Raw genomic sequence first — 15,989 nt, forward strand, 5'->3', positions numbered from 1 at the left:
AGCAGAACACAGTAGATACGACAAAGGCAATGGGCCCTAACACCATTCCTGCAAGAGAACTGAAGACTTGTGCTGCACAACAAACCGTGTCCCTGGGTGAACCTGTTTTATTCCCGCTCCAACTCTGACATCTCTCTGGCAGTGTGGAAAATTACTCAGCTAAATCCCATCCCCTAAGACGGGAATAATTACAAGCTGACCAATTACCACCCCCTCAGTCCCATCACGACAGTCAAATTGGTGGGACTTCTTTTTGACAGAGCTGTCAAGCAGCACAGAAATAACCAGCACAGTGTGGTTTCCGATAGGTCCCCATGTGCAGATGGTGCTGTTGTGGTAATGTCACTGGATTACTAATCCAGATCAGGCTAATGCTCTGGCAGTGGGTGGAAGTTAAAAACAATTAATAAAATATCGAGATCTAATATCTGGGATCAATAACAGTGACCTTGAAGCCAATATCGATTGTAAACAGAATTTCCTTCTCCAATGTACTTTTAGAAAGTGAATCTCCCATGATTTCCTGGGCTGGCCTAAAAGTGACTCCAAAGACCCTGACATGTGATAAACATTTCAATGGTCTCTGAAACGGGCAAACACGACACTCATTTATATCAAACTACTCCGAAGTGTGAAACGATGAAACCGGGCAGAACACCCGGTCTCGGCATCTGTAGCAGAAAAGGGAATGGGAACACAGTCCTGTCGACCCTGCAGAGACCTCCTTCCTAACATCTGAGAGTTTGTGACAGCATTTACAGTGCTTTCTCACAGACTGCACAGAAACAGCGGCAAAGGAGTACATCACAGTGAGCCTCCCCCATTCTAGTTCATGGAAAAAATCTCCTCAATGCACTTGCCCCACACGATATACATATCCGTTAATGTGAGTAACCTTGGGAAGCTATAAAATAGGAAGTGCAGTAGTACGTTTGGTCCATCGAGTTTGCTTCGCAATTCAATGTAATAATGCTTGTCCCTTCATTTCCATACCGTACTCCTGCTCTCCTACCATCCCTTTACTGTCTCTATATCCTTATTTATAATCAGTGTCTCGGTTTTCAGGTGCGAGTGAATTCCCTAGGTTCACCGGTCAGTGAGTGCAGATATTTATCCTCATCTCAATGCAGAGTGACCTGCCTGTACCTAATAGTGTGGCCCCTGGTTTTAGACGTCCCAGCCAGGGGAATTATCATCCCTTCTTCCAATCTGTCTCATCCTGTCAAAGTTTTGTATATTTCACTGACATCCCGACTCATTTTCCGAAACTCCTTGGAATACTGGCCCAGTCTCCCCAATCCTTGCTCCCCCAACAAGCCTGTCATACCAGAGATCAGTCTGGTCATCCTTCACTGCTCTCCATCAATGTCAGGTTTGTCCTTTATTAGGTACAGAGATCAAAACTGCCCACAATACTGCACAATGTTTGAGATGATATCTCACCAAGGCCATGCACATCTGCAGTAAGACACCCTTTCTCCTGAACTCAAATCCTCCTGAAATGAAGGTCAGCACACCATTTATCTTCTTAACTGCTTTTTGTCCTGCAATACTGGTGGTTTTTACAACCTCCTCACCCACTCAAAATCCCACATCTGTTCGTGCTGTCAGCAAGCTGGGATATAGTGTATCTGATTCCAGCAACCAAATGTTTAAAGAGCATTGTGAACAGCTGGGCCCCAAGCACCGATCCCTACCACACCTCAGTAAACTTCCTCTGTTAATTTCTATTTATTTATTTCGTGAATCTGGGAGTCAGTGGCTGGGCCAGCATTTATTGCCTGTCCCGAGTTGCCCTTGAGAAGGTGGAGGTGAGCTGCCTTGTTGAATGCTGCAGTCCACCTGCTGCAGTTGACCTCCAATGCCATTAGGGAGGGAATTCCAGGATTCTGACCCAGTGACTGTGAAGGAGCGGTGATATATTTCCAAGTCAGGATGGTGAATGGCTTGGAGGGGAACCTGAAGATGATGGTATTCCCATACATCTGCAACCCTTGTCTTTCTAGATAGACGTGGTCGTGAGTTGGGAAGATGGTCTCTGAGGATCTTTGGTCAATCATTTCATTGCAGTGTGTAGATAGTAAAACACTGCTGCTGCTTCTGAGCGTTCATGGTGGAGAATTATGGATGAAGGGACAGTCAAAATGGCTGCTTTGTCCTGGATGGTATCAAGCTTCTTGAGTGTTGTTGGGGCTGCACTAATCCAGGCAAATTGGGAGTCTTCTACCACACTCTTGACTTATGCATTGTAGATGATGGACAGACGTTTGGAAGTCAGGATGTGAGTTACTCGCCGCAGTATTCCTAGCTTCTGACCTGCTCTTGCAGTTACTGCGTTTATGTGGCGAAACAAGTGAGTTTCTCAGCAATGATTACCCACCAGGCCTTTGATACTGGGAGATTCAGTGATCGTAATACCATTGAATGCCAAGGGGCAGGTTAGATTATATTTTATTGGTGATGGTCACGGTCTGGCAGGGGGCATGAATATTACTTGCCACTTGTTTTACTGAACTTCAACAACCATGACCACCATCCTACGTGTCAGGTATGATTCTAACCAGCAGGGAGTTTGCCTCTGATACCCATTGAATCCAGTTTTGCTATCTCCCCTTGATAGCATACTTGGTCGAAGGCAGCCTTGATTTATAGGGCTATCGCTCTCACCCCACCTCTGGAATTCAGCTCTTTTGTCCATGTTTGAACCACGTTAATGAGGTCAGGAGTTGAGTGGCCCTGGTGGAGCCCAAACTGGGCGTCATTGACCAGGGTATTGCTGAGCAGATGCTGCTGAAAAGCACTGAGACCTTCGACCACTTTACTGATGATCGAGAGTAGACTGATGGAGTGGTAATTGGCCGGATTGGATATGTTCTGCTTTTTATATGCAGGAGATACTTGGGGTAATTTTCCACATAATCGGGGAAAGCCATTGTAACTGTATTGAGACAGTTTGGCTAGGGGAACGGCAAGTTATGGAGAACAAGTTTTCAGGACTGTTGCCAGAATTTTGTCAGAGTATGGACCCTTTGGAGTGTCCAGTATCTCAGACAGTTCCTGGATATCGCGTGGACTGAATCGAATTGGTTGATGACTTGTAACTGAATCGCTGCGGACCACTGGAGGAGGCTGAGATGGATCATCCACTCAGCACTTCTGACTGAAGGTTGTTGAGAATGCATCAGCCTTATCTTATACACTAAAGTGCTGGACTCTTCCATCATGGAGGAAGGGGTTATTTGTGGAATCTCTGCCTCCAGTGAATTGTTTAATTGTTCCCGACGTTTCTCGACTAGCTGTTGTAGGACTGCAGAGCTTAGATCTGATCCTTTGCTTGTGGGATCACTTAGCTCTGTGTATCACTTACTGCTTATGCTGGTTGGCGCACAAAGTCCTGTTTGGTGGCTTCAACTGGCTGACACCTCATTTTCATATATGCCTGGTGGTGCTCCTGCCATCCTGCACACTCCATTGAATCAAGGTTGATCCTCTGGATTGATGGTAATTGTTGTGAGAGGGGGATATGCCAGGCCATGAGGTTGCGTGGGTGTACAATTCTGCTCCTATAGATGACCCACTTCACCTTATGGACACCCAGATTTGAGCTTCCAGATGTGTTCGAAGTCTGCCCTATTTAGCACCGTGATATTACAATGTGCAGGTGTGACTTTGTCACCACAATGACTATGCGGTGGTCACTCTTACCGATACTGTCATGGACAGATATTTCTGTAACTGGCAGGTTAGTAAGGCTGTGGTCAAGTATGCATTTTCCTCTTGTTGGTTCCTTCACCAACTGCAGCAAAACCAGTCTAGCAGTTATATCATTTAGGAACCGGCCATCTCGATCAGTAATGCGGTAGCTGAGATGCTCTTGGAGGTGGACATTGAATTCATCCACCCAGATTACATCTTGCATCCGTGCTACCCTTAGCGCTTCCTCCAAGTGTTGGTTAGCATGGAGGAGTACTGATTCATCAGTTGAGAGAGGCTGGTACAATGTAATCAGCAGGAGGTTTCCTTTCCCATGTGTAAACTAATGCCATGAGACTTCATGGGATAAGGAGTCTAGAGCAATTCCCTTCCAACTGTATCCCAATGTGCCGCCACTTCTGCTGTGTCTGTCCTGCTGATGAGACGGGAGATATCCGGGGAAGGTGATGGGGAGTCTGGGACATAGTCTGAAATAGATCATCGACTCAGTACTTCTGACTGACGTTTGTTGCAAATATTTATCAGGGTTACATTCTATCTGCCATCGATCTGCCCATCTGACCATTCCATCTGTATCTTCCTGTAACTTAAGACCTTCCTACTCACTGCTAACCACCCAGCCAATCTTTATGTCAAACATACACTTACTTATCACACCTCCGCCACTCTCCACCTTGCCCCCTCCATATTCACATTTTTTTTAATGAATAACACAAACAATAAGGGACACAGCACTGATCCCTGTGGTACACAGGGGACACTGGTCCCCAGTCACACAAACAGCCCTCTCCCACCATCCTCTGTCTCCTGCTGCTCAGACAATTTTCGTTATAACCTGTAAAGTTACCCTTCATATTGTGAGATTTTACTTTATTTTTCAGTTTCCCAGGTGGAAATTTGTCAAATTCCTTCCTACAAAACTAAATAATCCACCTCCTCAAACTAATTCAATCAAATCCATGACTTCCTTCTGATAAAGTCGTGATAATTATCCCTGATCAAACCTTGCGACTCTGATTGGAGTTCGATAGTCTCCTTCCCTATTTTATCCAGTAGTTTCCTTAACAGTGATCGAATACTCGCTCGTCTATAGTTACCTGGTCTATCTCTCCTACCCTTACTGTGAAGTGGAATCGTATTACCTGTTCTCCAGTTCTCTGGCACCTCCCCTATGGTCAGAGTCTCATTAAAATATTCAGTCACGGTCTTTCGTCCCTTGACCCCAACAGCCTCCTCTGATACAACTCATTCAGACATGGAGATTGGTCCAAATTTATACAGAACAAAGCCTCAAATCCCTGCTCATATTTTACATCAATCTGTTCAAGAGCTTCCTAGTCCATCTTCTTGAATTCTGTATCTGCTTCCTCCTTCTCCCAAATAAAATAGATGTGAATGTCTCATGTAACAATCCATCAATGTTCTCCAGCTTGACACACAGATTGCCCCTTTGGTTTCTAATGGACACTAACTGATTGCTGATTATTCTGTTCGACTTGTCCGTGTAGAATATCGTGGAATTCTTCCTGATCTCGCCTACTTGTACTTCTCCATGCCCCTCTGTTATTCAGTCCCCTTATCTTTTTACGTTTCACTGCAATCACCTCTCATGTTTTGAAACTCGAGATCACAGACTGAGTTTCCACATCAGACAATCTTGCCATTTTTGGGATTAATCTGAATAATACCTTTTGCAGTTCCTCTGTAGTCAATATATTCTTTCTTAGATTGGGACTCCGAACGATACAAAATACTGTAGTTCATCATTCTCCAAATTCATCCTTTCTTAAACTGTTGGATAATATTTAATAACCTTTGTCTTATCCAGATTGGCTAAATGCCTTTCTGGAATGTGTCGGAAAATAAAGTGAAAATCCGCGATGCACTCAACATGTCTATTGCTGCTTCCTCTGAAATTCTTGTATGAAGTACACCTAGTCTGTCAGATTTATAAATATTCAATCCAGCTTTCTTTTCAAAGATAAGTTCAACACTGATAAGAATGGTCTTAGACATTAATTACACAAGTCCCATGGTCACTTGGTATTTCTGGAATAATTTCTGGACATTCTTCCATGAAGGTAGACGCAAAGAAACTGTTTCTTTTCCCTGCGATTTCCCTGTTCGCTGCAATAAATTATCCTGAACGCACACGAACTGTTCCACATTTGACCTTGTTTTTTTTTCATACTTTGATAGACGGTTTTTAGCAGTCTTTATGTTTTTCTTTCATTTGCACGCTTTTTCTCTTTCTGATTTTCTTCTCAGTTTCTTGGTCATCCTTTGCTGGGTCCTACATTTCTCTGAATCCACTGGCTTACTGCAACACTTGGCTTTTTTCTAAGCTGCCTCCTTTCATCTAATAGGTAGATGAAGGTGAGGTTGAAAGTGATAGTTGGAGAGGAGGGTGGACCAGATTGATAGGAAGGAAGGTGGACACATAGGAACATTCAAAAGGGCGGTGCTGACTTGGAAGGTTGGAGCGAGATAAGGTGGAATTCGGGGAAATGGGGAAATGGTGAAATACACTATGATCCCCTGTGGTTGGAGGGTACCAAGGCAGAAGAGGAGGCTTTCTTCCTCCAGGCTTCTGGTGGCTCGGGTTTGGTGATGGATCAGGCCTAGGGCCGTCATGTCCTTGGCAGAGTGGGAAGAGAAGTTAAAATGCTTTCAATAGTTTCAATTAGCTCTTCTGATCATTCAACACCAATTCCTAAAAAACCTGATCTCGAACTCAGTGGTCGACATAATTTTAATGTAAACCATCTCACGCGTGGTCATGAAATCCATTTTTCCCAGCATTGGCATTCAATTGGGTTAACACAGTTTAGATATAATTTAAACACTACATTATTACTGAAGTATCCACAAATGTTTATATATTATTTCCTGTTTTGTAACATGTCCAGCATTTGTACTGCAGCTTTCACTTTGATAGATAATTCCCATCAACATTTGCTCCTCCTTGCTGTTTACTAGATTCGTCCTTACTCGATTCTGTGGAATCTGAGTGACGTGGGGTCTGGGGAGATTAATGGTGGATATCATCTCGCCACATCATTTATAATCTTCTCAAACTTTAATTTCTCCAGATGATGGAGTAGAGAAGACAATGATCTTCCAACAATGCTCTGTATTCCCCCAGAGAGCTTAGACTGCTCTAACCTGGGCCGGAACCTTACAACAGGCTGGCAAAGTGTTGCTGCTGCTGTACAGGGTCTTGGTGAGATCACATCTGGATTAGTGTGTACAGATTGAATCTCTTCAATGAAGAAAGGATGTTGTTATGTTGGAAGCAGCTAATTCCTGCAATGAAGGTGCTAACCTGTAACGAAAGGATGATCAGGTTGACCCAGTAGCCATTGGAGTTTGCAAAATTAAGGATGATCTTATTTCAACATAGATGACAGAAGGAATCAACAAGTGAAGCGAATTACACAGATAGTGGAGGAATCCATTCCGTTCTCCAGCCTGTTACACAGGAACAACAGAAGGATATTCAGGCCTTCGAACCTGTTTCTTTTATTTCTACTTTTCATCATAATTCAAACTGTTCCAATTCCTTCTCATGTACAAAGTGCCTCATTTGAAATTGATTTCCAGTCATTTCCAAAGAGTCAGATGGCAGTTCTACCAAATGTAATTGCCGAACTATAGCTGAAATTATCTCTCATTTTCTCACAGACAAACGCAAACCCAACTCCAGCTTGTCTGTCAATTCCTAGAGCTTTGTCTTCGTTACCTTTTGTAAAACCGTCAACTTCACTTCCTCGACACCCAGAGAACTCTTAACGACTGAAAGATCTTTATACACAAAACACTGTTTAAAACAACCGAATTCAACATCCACAACAAAAGACACTAACAGCGGCCTTTGAACGCAATAGTCTCCAGATGCATAATCTCCAGTGTCTGCATGATCTTATTCTGGATTCTCTAGTTTCCTCCCACAATCCAAAGATGTGCATGTCAGGTAAATTGGCCATGCTAAATTGTTTATAGTTTTCAGGGATGTGTGGGTTAGGAGCCTTACTCGGGGTAAATGTATAGTAATAGGGGAGACAAATGGGTCTCGGTAAGTTACTCCTCGGAGGGTCAGTGTGGACTTGTTGGGTCGAATGGCCTGTTTGCACACTGTTGGGATTGTAATTCTAAACCCAATTTGGTATTATCGATTTAGAACCAGACAAGAGTCCCCAGTTTGCTATAGGCCAACCACACTCTCTCAAACTCGTTTAAGGAGGTAGTTTGGATGCCAACCTTTCTTATTTTAAAGATAGATGTGAAGTGGGTGTTCCAGATGTGATGTTACTAGTAAAAATACTCACCATTGAGCAAAACACAATATATTTAAATACTCTAATGAAAATCCATTCAAAATGACAAGGAATTTAGAATAATTTAACTATTGGAAACCTTAACTGAATAATGGATACAGTACCTTCTACAGATGAAATGTTCCAATACACTAACATCCCATAAATATACCCCATGGCAAAAAGGTACATTCAGGCATACATTTTTGCATACAGTTCTTCAATCCAGGAGGAATCAGCATCAAGTCAGGTTTCAGACAGTAGCAGCTGGGGATAAGTTACTAGCCCGTTGTTACTACTATTTATTAAAAACCCGAAAAGCGTCGTTAGTTATTTACTTGAGCCGTTTTCAGCAGGCAGTTTGGCCTTTAAGATCTCTTATTTTTTTAAAAAATGAGAAAATAACTTTTTTTTTAAGTGGCAGCATTGTCACACAATTTTGATGCCTGGTCCTTTACTCTAGGGGCTTCCTCGTGCTACTGATCGCAAGGTCACCAGAGAGAGACAAATTCAGCTACAGAACAAGTTACAAGGATGTGTCTCATAACTTCTGAAACACACCTGTCCATGGACGATGCATGGGACATACCGGGAAGTGAACAACAGCCTGACACACACAATTTCACCGTTTGTCAGCTTCACAATGATTGCACTCGATACACTAGGGAGCCAAAAGCAAAGGCCAGGGAAAGATACAGAGGGACAGAAAGATTCACATTAAAGACACAAACAGACAGTTAATTAACTGAAAAGATGTTGTGGAAATATGGGGAAAAAGACAGGGCAGTGGGACTAACAGGAGAGTTGAGATCTTCGACAGAAAACTTACAAGAATGAGAACATTGAAGAAAGGCATTGTCAGATCAGCTGGAATGGCTTGTTACATCAAATTCTGAATCTGCTTGACAGAACACCACAACAAACATAAACTGGGACAATATGACAACCCAGCATAGAGAACTGTGCAGATCAGTTCATGTTCGGTGTGTTGCGCAGTAAACTGCACTATCTGCACAACATAAGAGTATTGCAGACTATACTATCATATGCTCTCCATACTCGCATCAGATTACTGCCTACAATGTGAAGATTTGCTGCGTGTGTGTGTTCATCAGAAACTGAGGGAGAGTGCGTGTGTGTATGTTAGGCGTGGTTGAATGCGAAACTCATTGTTTGAGAAGGAACGCACATGGAGGAAATTATTTTAAATAAGAACAACTGGCAGGCTTTTTGTAAATCGACGGAGAGAGAACGAGAGAAATTTCATGGACAGATGAGAAAAAGTGTTTGAGAATGTCAAAATAAAGGCATTGCCAGACACAATAGCAATATACATCGACATACACATGAATGACAAATGGACGGGAGTTTGGTGTGAGTTCGAATCAGATTTGTTTCAGCAGGTTTGAAGCTGGAGCATCAGCGGCAGATTTTTGGCTTCCTTAAGCCTGTATTTCATAGCTCAAGTATCAAACAGGAGATGGAATATGCCAGTGAGATATATTCTGGAGTGGTGAGTATTTCAATCTGGAAATGGTCAGGGTATGGTGTCAGGAATCAGCTCATGGTCAAAGGGATCACCCACAGCTGTGACGTGTCTGCTTCAGCCGCAGATATTGGCCAGGGATGGGAGGGAAACAGTGGAAGGAAGTGGAGTTTGTAACCAGAACATTAGAGAATGATCTCCATGCTGTTTTTACTTCACTAACAAGGGCAATGATACAATAAATTGTAGTTCTCCGCTGAAACTGAGTCGGTCAACATAGAGACCCATGAGTAACACTGCCAGAGCAGAGAGGGAGACAGGAATGGAACACATTCATTGATGTAGTTAGTAGTAGTCTGTAGAGTGAATCTATGGGTTGAGAGTTTCAACAGGAAGATAATAGGGACAAGAAGTGTAGACGATATAAAAGAACATTAATACAGTCATAACCGGTTTATAGAAAGAAAAATCTGGACAGTGACACTTACCAGGAACACCGACGATAGCCAGGAAAGGATAATAAAGATATTGAATAATGAGAAGAGCATAATAGATCCACAATGATAATGACAACCAATTAAATGCAGAACGATATCAAACATAATTGGATAAACTCCTGTCTATTGTTGGAACATGCCAGTCTAATGTTCCCAGATTCTGATACAAATTTGGAATATTCCAGTCTAATGTTCTCATATTCTGATCCATTGTTGGAGCATTCCGGTCTAATGTTCTCAGATTCTGATCTCTCCTCGCCCTCTCTCCAAATCTGCTGATCCCTGTCAGTGATGGTCCCACTCATGTTATGGGATAGCACTTTGAATGGCGCTTATTTATCATTTAAAGATGGAAACCCTCCACTGGAAAAATTAGAATCCATGGAGATTGGCATTAATCACAGTCACTGAACAAACACTGGGTAACCGAGCAAAGGCTATGCCAAAAAATGAATGGGCACCGCACAACAATCAACAGACAGGAGGGTTCCCTCCCAGTTGGGGAACACTTCAGTGGTCCAGGATCTTCAACCTCGGACATTCTGGTGACCATCCTCCAAGGCGGACTTCAGGACAGGCAGCAGCGAAAAGTGGCCGAGCAGAGACTGATAGCTAATTTCGATACACATAGGGAGGGCCTCAACCGGGACCTTGAGTTCATGTCACATTACAGGTGACCACAATTGCACTATACACACACACACAGACACTCCTAATCACACACATACATACGGACACACATGTACGCAGACACGGACACAGACACTCACACACACCCTTACAGACAGACTGATAGTCAAATCCCCCACTCCAGACACGCACACACACTCCCACAATCACACATGCACCCCGTCACAGACTTAAGACACTCTACATCACTACGCATATATATATATATATATATATATATATATATATATATATTCTCTCTCACATTCACAAACCCCCAACCCAGACAGACACAGACACACAAACCAACAAAGACCCACATGCACACATATATGTTGTGGGATGAATTTGTACTTGCAGAGTTACATTGTAGTTTGCTCAAAAACTGCATGAATTCATGCAAAACTCTGAGCTGAAAAACTGCATGGATTCATGTAAAACTCTGTTATCTCACTTTTCAGATTAGAATCAATCGAAACATCATGGCATAGACAGAGAACACAGCGGGCTAACACCTTCAACATATTGTCTAGCTAAAACTCACTGTTACAACTAACCTGAGAATGCAACATTTTTTTTAAAAAAATTTGTTACTTACACAAGAAAGAAGTGAAACTATCATGGTATTCGAACAGATGAAAGACCCAACAGACAATCAATGTATATTTCAATGTATAATTTCAGTTACATCACACTGTAATGTTTTGCAATAAATTCTGTGCCTTCGAAGTCTGTCCTGCACTATCACCTGATGAAGGAGCGGTGCTCCGAAAGCTAGTGTGCTTCCAATTAAACCTGTTCGACTATAACCTGGTGTTGTGTGATTTTTAACTTTTTACATCCCAGTCCAACACCGGCATCTCCAAATCATGACTGAGCAAACAGGCTCAGTTAACCAGCTCCACACATCACTTTTCATATAACTACAAAAGAGAACATTTACTGGGTTTGGATGTAATGGATAATAAAAAAATGGAATGGACCATAAATCTTTGAATTTTTTTTTAAAACTTGGATATCAGAGTATTAACAGAACACTGCAGGGGTCTATATATGTACCACTCTGTTTATGAAAGAAGCAGTTATAAAATTTCAGATCGGTTGCATAAAGAAAGGTCGGGTGGGCAAGTTTCTAGATTCCTTATGGACCAATGTGAGGCTACTCCTGGTTTTAAGTGCCCAACTACCAAATCCTTTTATAACCTTGAGACAGAGCATTGAGACTGCTGCTCAGTAACAGGCCGAAGCAATTCTGTCCATATGGACCTCTTACAGAGGGATAATGGAAAGCCATTCAGCCCATATTAGCCTGTTGCTACTTGAAAAGATGGAAATCTAGAACATTGGCACATTTTGCCAACAAGGAGAAAGTGAGGACTGCAGACGCTGCAGATCAGAGCTGAAAATGTGTTGCTGGAAAAGCGCAGCAAGTCAGGCAGCATCCAAGGAGCAGGAGAATCGACGTTTCGTGCTTTTCCAGCAACACATTTTTCAGCACATTTTGCGAACAGAATCATTCAAAACAAAGAGATGTGTCACTGCATTATATGAGTTGTTACTGAGTGGGCATCGGGAATACGTTGTGTTGGTTGTGATACTGTAAGTGAGAAGGGATGGACCTCCATCAGATACAGTTTAATGGCTGCTCGCAATCCACGGGTTGTGTCTAATTTAATGTCTCGTGCCTGTAACATAAGGACAGGAGGAGGCCATTCAGCCTTTCCAATCTATTACAGAAGGCCACGAGGAGCCCATTCAGCCTCTCGAGCCAGATACAGAGGGGCAGCAAGTGTTTCTTCAACTTTCTGTTACACATAAATATTAGCTTTAAATTAGTTTTGGAAGAGGAAAGACCTGATGCAAACATTAAAGTTCTAACTTTTAACAAGATCAATTTTGAAAGTGTAAGGAGAGCCCTGTGACAGGCTGATTAGGAATACCCTATTCACAGGTAAACGGATGGTTGGAAAATGCAAGGCCATCAAAACTTGGTTTCAGAGAGTCCAGAGCCAACGTGTTCCTATTAGTGAGAGGGGCAAGGCTGGTGGGTGCAGGGAGTCCTGGAAGGCTAGATATATTGATCCTCTGGTCAAGGTAAGGAAGGAGGCATATGTCAGGTAAACAGAGCTGAGATCTACTAAATCCCGAGAGGTGCAGAAGGGCAGAAAGTGCACAGTCAAAGCGGAAATCGGGACAGAAAAATGTGGACATGAGATTGGCTTTAGAAATAGGGTTAACGAGGCATTGAAGAAATTCTACAAATCCTTTAATGGTAAAAGATTAACTAGGGAGAGAACAGGGCCCCTTAAAGATCTGTAAGACTACCTATGTGTGGAACCACCCGAGATTGGAGGGATATGAAACAAAATTTTTTCCTCAGTATTTAATGAGGAGGAGGTTACAAGAGCGAGAGAATGAATAAATATATAGTGATACATTGAAAGGTGTCTATATTCCAAGGAGGTGTTTGACATATTAAAACACATAAAGGTGAACAAATCCCTGGGATCTGATCAGTTGTATCCCAAATGTTTGTGGGAAGCTAGGAAAGAGATTGGTCAGCATTTTGCTGATATATTTGTACAATTGATTTCCACAGGTGAGGTGTCAAAAGACTGGAGGGCTGCTAACATCGTGTCATTATTTAAAAAGTAAGGAAAAAAACAGATAACTATAGATCAGTGAGCCTGACGTCAATGGTGACTAAATTGTTGGAGGGGATTTTGTTGGAAACGATGTACATGCATTTGAAAAGACAAGGACTGAAGAGGGCTTTGTACATTGGAGATCACGTCTCACTGACTCGGTGTAATCATTTGAGGAAGTGATGAAGATAATTGATGAAGGCAGGCCAGTGGATGTTGTCTTTATGGAATTCAGTAAGATTACCAAAATGTTCTACATGGTAGACTGGTTAGCAAGGTTAGACTTCCTCAGATCCAGGGAGAACTCGCCAATTAGATCCAAAATTTTCTTGAATATTGGAGACAGGACGTGACAGTGGACATTTATTCATTAAACTTGGAGACCTGTGACCAGTGGCGTGCTGCAAAGATCAATAGTGGGTCCACTGCCTTTTGTCTCTTATACAAATCATTTGCACTTGAGTATATGAAGTACGGTCAGTAAGTTTGTAGATAATACCAAATTTGGTGGTGTAGTCGACAGTGAAGAATGATGTCTCAGACTAAAATGGGGCCTTGTTTAGGTGAACTGAGGAGTGGCAGATAGAGTATATTTGAGTTACATGTGAGGTGTTGCATTTTGGCAGACAAATCAAGGCAAGACATATAGGTACTGCCCTGTTGAAAGCTGCCAATGAAGGAGAACTCCATAGAAATGATCGAATCCCTACAGTTAGGAAACAGGCTTTTCGGCCCATCGAGGCCATACCGAACCTCTAAACAATATCTCACTGGAGAAACACCTGCCCTATCCCTCTGAACCTTCATTTCCCATGGCTAATACACCTCCCCTAAACATACCAGGGCACGGTGCGCAATTTAGCATGCCCAATCTACCCTTACCTGTGCATCCTTATACTGTCAGAGTAAAACATAGCACCCGGAGGAAACTCACGCAGACACGGGGAGAATGTACAAACTCCACACAGCCAGCCATTCAAGGATGGAATTAAACCCAGTCGCTGCCCTCTGAGGCAGCAAAGCTAGACTAATGGTGTCGGTTCTCCGTTCCTTGAAAGTGCTGTCACAGGTAGACAGCGAAGTGATGAAGGCATTTGGTGATCTTCCCTTTATTGGTGCGTGCTTTGAGTCGAAGCATTTGCATGACATGTTAAATGTGTACAGGACATTACTTTGGCCACTTTTGTAATATTGCCTTTAATTCTGGTCTCCCTGCTGTTGGAAAGGCATTGTCAAACTTGAAAGGGTGCAGACGAGATTCAAAAGAAGGTTGCAGGTGTTGGAGGGTAAGAGTTACACTGAGAGTTTGAATAGGCTGGGGCTATTTTCAAGTGTTGAAGCTGAGGGGGGACCTTAAAGGGGTTTATAAAATCATGAGCGGCATAGATAAGGTAAGCAGTCAATGTCTTTTCACAGGATAGACGAATCCAAAATTAGAAGACAAAGATTTAAGTTGAGAGGAGCAAGATTTAAAAAGGGACAACATGTTCGCACAGAGACCGCTGTGTGTATGGATTCAACAGACAAAAGAGGTGGTGGAGGCAGGTACAGTTACAACATTTAAAAAGCATTTGGATGGAAAAATGCCTGGGAAGTGTGTAGAGGAGGATGGGCCACATGCTGGCAAGGAGGTCGAGATTAATTTAGGATATTTGGCGGTATGGATGACCAGACCGAACGAACTTTTTCCGTGCTGTACGTCTCTGAGAGTCTATTGACTCTTCAGTGTATAAAACTGGAACAGGAGGAGGCGATTCAGTCTCTGAATTCTGCCAGTCGGCTTGTTTGCTCAATTACAGAGAGTCAAATACAAAAATACATCATTCAGAATTTGATCGTGTTTTACAGAAACAGGGGAAAGGCCTTTAGTTAAGAAAATACTGTAAAGAATGTGAAGAGGCCATTCAGTCCCTCACCTCCATTCCACAGGAGCAGCAGGTGAGCACAGAGCTATTGGAGCCTGTTATTCAGGAGCGGGAGGAGGACATCTATTTTCACAAACTTGGGATCAGGAGGCAGTCATTCAACTGCTTGAAACTGGGGCAAAGGGACAGGAGACAGTCACTCAACTGTTCGAGACTGGGACACAGGAACAGGAGCCAGTTTTTCAACTGCTCAAAACTGGGGCACAGGGAAATCTGGAGGCTAGTGAGGCCCGAGGATCCTGTTACGCAGGGACAGGAGGAGGTGATTCAGTCCCCACCAGAATTTAACACTGGGAGAGAAGGGGAGTTTGCTTGGAACAAACAGAAATATATGATAAGTTGCATTAGCGGTCCATTCAATCCTGCCCCACCATTCACTAAGACCACGGCTGATCTGATGGTGATTCCCTCATTCCATTTCTACAGAGACTGTCATCTCTGCAGCCTCTGTTCCATTTGGTGGTCATGTTGCCGACACAGATGCTGTAACAACAGTCATCATGACTCATCCAGAGGGATGGGTCTAACCAGATGAGTCAGGATTTGAAAAGTCCAATCACAAGAATTAAAACACAAAATAAAGGTATAGCCAGATGTTCAGTTCTCTCACATTCGCAATCCAACTCATATAACCAACCCATCCATAACATATTCAGGCTGGAGCACTGTGTAGATCCGGCTAGTGTCCTGCAGAATGCAACCCAGCCAAAGCGCAGAGTGAAATTCTGTGCAGCCCA

The sequence above is a fragment of the Chiloscyllium punctatum genome, chromosome 17 (genome assembly GCF_047496795.1).
Source record: "Chiloscyllium punctatum isolate Juve2018m chromosome 17, sChiPun1.3, whole genome shotgun sequence".
In the NCBI taxonomy this organism is placed as follows: Eukaryota; Metazoa; Chordata; class Chondrichthyes; order Orectolobiformes; family Hemiscylliidae; genus Chiloscyllium; species Chiloscyllium punctatum.